A 4,410-nucleotide genomic window follows, 5' to 3' on the forward strand; every position below is an offset into this window, starting at 1 on the left:
TATATATATATATATATGTATGTATGTATGTATGTGTGTGTGTATATGCTTGTGTATCTGTGTTTGTCCCCCCATCATCGCTTGACAACCGATGCTAGTGTGTTTGCGTCCCCGTCACGTAGCGGTTCGGCAAAAAGATACCGATAGAATAAGTACTAGGCTTACAAAGAATAAGTCTTGGGGTCGATTTCTTCGACTAAAGGCAGTGCTCCAGTATGGCCACAGTCAAATAACTGAAACAAGTAAAAGAGTAAAAGATATATATATTGTAGTTATACTATATGTGTTTTTGTATGGGAGTAAGGATATAACTAGATAACAAACCCATCACTCTGTGAGGATGAGGAAGAAAGGGTTGAAAATTACTGACATGAATGTTTATACGTGTGTTTGTGTGTGTGTTTGTGTGTGTGTGTGTGTGTGTGTTTGTGTGTGTGTGTGTGTGTGTGTGTGTGTTTAGGTGTTAACATTTCTTCCTTTTACTTTTATGGTGTGACTTCAGGTAGAAGAATAAATAAATGATATTATTATTAGCTTTCTGTCAAAGTTTTCACTCTCTCTCTCTCTCTTTTAACAGAATAGATAAGAAATTGTTTCTACTATTCAGCAGCACTTGTGCAAAGTATATAACGTGTATTTGTTCCATATCATCCTGTTTTGTATTATATAGAGTAGTCTTTGTAATATACTTCAGAATTATTGTTATACTCTCTTATACAAATCATGAACATAGTGCGGCACATTGTTCCGGGTTCCGTCGGGCAAAATGTCTTCTTCACTTACCTCGAGCCGACCAAAGCCTTGTGAGTGGATTTGATAAACGGTATGTATGTGTGTGCGTGCGCGCGCGTTCGTGTTTGTCTATGTGTCTGTGTTTGTCCCCCACCACCGCTTGACAACCGGCGTTGGTGTGTTTACGTCCCCGTAAACTAGTGGTTCGGCAAAAAACACCAATAGAATAAGTACCCGGCCTAAAAAAGTAAGTCCTGGGGTCGATTTCTCCGACTAAAACCCTTAAGGCGGTGCTCCAGCATGGTCGCAGTCAAATGACTAGATACATGCATACATGAACACACGCACATACATACACACACACACAGGCGCACACACGCACGCGCACACACGCACGCGCACACACGCACGCGCGCGCGCAGACATGGAATGGTGTTGTATCGCAATTGGACAAGATTAATGTCAGATATCCAGACGAAGAAGTTGACAGTTCGACCCACACCACGAGCATCCTGCAAGTCACTAAATCAAAACATTTAACTCTCACTCGATCCAGCTGTGTTTCCATGTATCACCAACAGGTACAACAGTAGGATCTGTTAATTACTAACGAACGAAAGCTTCGTGAGCTGATCAAGTCGAGGTCAAACCTGGCTGGTGGTTCGGATTTGGCAACGGGGAACCATTGCTGAAATACATATAGGTGCAGGCATGGTTGTGTGGTTAAAAAGCTCGCTTTGCAACCGCATGGCTTCAGGTTCAATGCCTATACGCGGCACTTTAGGCAAGTGTCTTCTACTATAGCACTGGGCTGACCAATGCTTTCTGAGTATAATGGATTTAGTGAACGAAAACTGTGTAGCAGCCTGTAGTGTATAAAGATAGATAGATAGAATAGATAGATAGATAGATAGATAGATAGATAGATAGATAGATAGATAGATAGATAGATAGATAGATAGATAGATAGATAGATAGATAGAATGTGTGTCTTTGCGTTGACCTCTACGCTACAGCTTGACAACGGTGTTGGTTTGTTTACGTCGCCATATCTAGTGTTTGAGCAAAAGTGACCGGTAGAAAAAGTAAAGTACAGTAATCTCTCGCCATATCGCGGTTCACCTATTACACACTCAGTACATCGCAGTTCACCTATCGCATACTTAGTACATCGCGGAATTTTTTCTGGCTAATACACGTAAATTTAGGGCGGCGAGCTGGCAGAATCGTTAGCACGCCGGGCGAAATGCTTAGCGGTATTTCGTCTGCCGTTACGTTCTGAGTTCAAACTCCGCCGAGGTCGACTTTGCCTTTCATCCTTTCGGAGTCGATTAAATAAATACCAGTTATGCAATGGGGTCGATGTAATCGACTTAATAACTTTGTCTTTGTGTTTCCCCTCTATGTTTAGATCCCTGTGGGCAATAAAGAAATATATGTAAATTTATATCGCGGACTCCTCGGTATATCGCGGGTTTCTGCGGCCGATATGTATTTATATATTTTAGATTTTAATTATTTCTGTGGGAGGTTTTGGAACGTAACTACCGCGATACTCGAGGGATTACTGTGCAAGACTTTAAAAAATAAATCCTGACTGTATATCTTTCAAGGCGGTGTCCCAGTATAGCTGCAGTCTAATGATAAAAACAAGTGAAAGTTAAAAAAAAAAATAGAGATCAGTAAAACCCACTAGCAGTTTGTTCCGTCTCCTGGCGAGACCATCAACTTTGTAAAACACTAGAAGGCAACAGCGACAACAATATATTTATCTTGGGGCATCACAAAAGCAAAAATACAGGGTTGGCCAAAAGTCACCCGACAGTAAATCAAAATTTCATAAATTCTATCTGTAATTCTGTATTGACCCGGATGGAAAAATGTGTCTCTCAAGAAGGACTTCAGTTTGAACAATTTTCATGATGTTTCATATTTAGATGCTTTTATTAAATTCATTCAGTTGTTAAACATAAATAAATTTTGGAATTAAATGGTTTTGATTTACTGTCAGGTGACTTTTGGCTAACTTTGTATATGAATAAAGTATTCCGTAGAAGACTATTTGTTCCGCTAATCGCAGCTTGTCCAGCATCCTTGTTCTTGTCTACCAAGAATGTTACAGAATATAATTATCTTTCGTCCGCGAAAGAGCTCATCTTCATAGAAAAGGTGAAGATATGATGTCGATGTGTGTTTTCTTTTGTCTCCCCACCACCTCAAAGGCATTAACAACAATCAAATTTGAAGTACTTAAGCCGCTGCCAAGAATTTCCGGTAATTTTTCAGATTAACACCCGCACGATCTTCACTAGGGTGTTAGGGTTAGGGTTTTAGGGTCAGTGTTAGGGTTTTAGGGTCAAGGTTAGGGTTTTAGGGTTAGTTTTAGGGTTAGGGTTTTAGGGTTAGTGCTTAGGGTTAGGGTTACGGTTACGGTTAGGGACGGAATTCCCTAACCCAAACCTTAAAACTCTAACCCTAACCATAAAACCCTAACCGTAACCCTGACCCTGACCCTAAACCCTAACCCTAACCCTAACCCTGACCCTAAACCCTAACCCTAAAACTAACCCTAAAACTAACCCTAAAACCCTAACCCTAACACCCTAGTGAAGGTCGTACTGGTGTTAATCTGAAAAATTACCGAATTTCCTCCTCACATTTCCACAGTGATTGACATGTGTAAAAACGACGGAGGCCTGTTGCAGCTACTCGACATGCTAGAAATACCAGCTAAATTTCCTTCATATCAAACCCTTCCGTCGTAAAAATAAAATAGGACTTATTAGATATCGTCCTAGATAGATCACGCCTGAAAAGGAGAAAAAAAGAACAGACAGCATAGTCACGACCTTACACCATAGATTTTCTCAATAGTGATCGATATGTCGATATGCTAGAAATCATATACTACACACGTGATACCCTATAAGTTTATAAAGGAACAGACTGGAGAATGTAGTCTTATTAATCTTGGATTTAAACGACACCAACAATCAACACAAAATCTATAAAACATTAGTTTCTTTTATACTTGACTCAAAATTCCAGATTAAAGAAAACTGCGGACATTAGATGTTGTAGGTTTCGTTCCTCCACCACTACAAAGAAAAAATTTGAAAAAAAAAAAAAACAAGTAACGGTGATTCTGAATGAAATGGGTATCAAAACTGTATCACAGATTCGATTGACCGAGTACTATAAACATGACGTCTTCAAACCAAACCAGTGAAGAGGTCAGTTAACCTATAACAAATAGTATACAAATCTCATTCTTCTCATAACATAACCGTCTTTAAAACACAAGGGTTGGTTGGAAAGAGATAAGTCGGACACTTCAATATGATAAATACAAAACGACAGGATGATCGTGCTTGGAACGTCTTTAATGAGAATCGAGCTTCACCAGGTCTGAACTAGTGCTAAGTATTACAATATATTGTTGTTCTTTAACCCCGAATTTAAAGAGGGCAGTGAGTAAAAAAAAAATTATGGTAAAGTGTTGAACAAAGGTTCAGAAATCAAATCACATCGCAGTTAATACCGCCTTTCAACTTTCCATGGTCAATAAACTGAGTAAGTCATAATACGTCGTATCAGGCAATGAAGCGTATATGTATACGTGCGTGTGTGTGTATACACATATATACATGAATACTTTTGTATGCATTTACATATATA

The 4,410-nt window shown here is 39.3% G+C and overlaps 1 protein-coding gene across 2 annotated transcripts in view; it reads right to left on the reverse strand.

The window, feature by feature from the left end:
• Nucleotides 1-4,410, reverse strand: part of LOC106867862 (uncharacterized) — a 92,070-nt gene that overhangs the window by 85,125 nt on the left and 2,535 nt on the right. The window lies entirely within an intron of this gene.

Source organism: Octopus bimaculoides, chromosome 5 (genome assembly GCF_001194135.2).
Source record: "Octopus bimaculoides isolate UCB-OBI-ISO-001 chromosome 5, ASM119413v2, whole genome shotgun sequence".
Taxonomy (NCBI): Eukaryota; Metazoa; Mollusca; class Cephalopoda; order Octopoda; family Octopodidae; genus Octopus; species Octopus bimaculoides.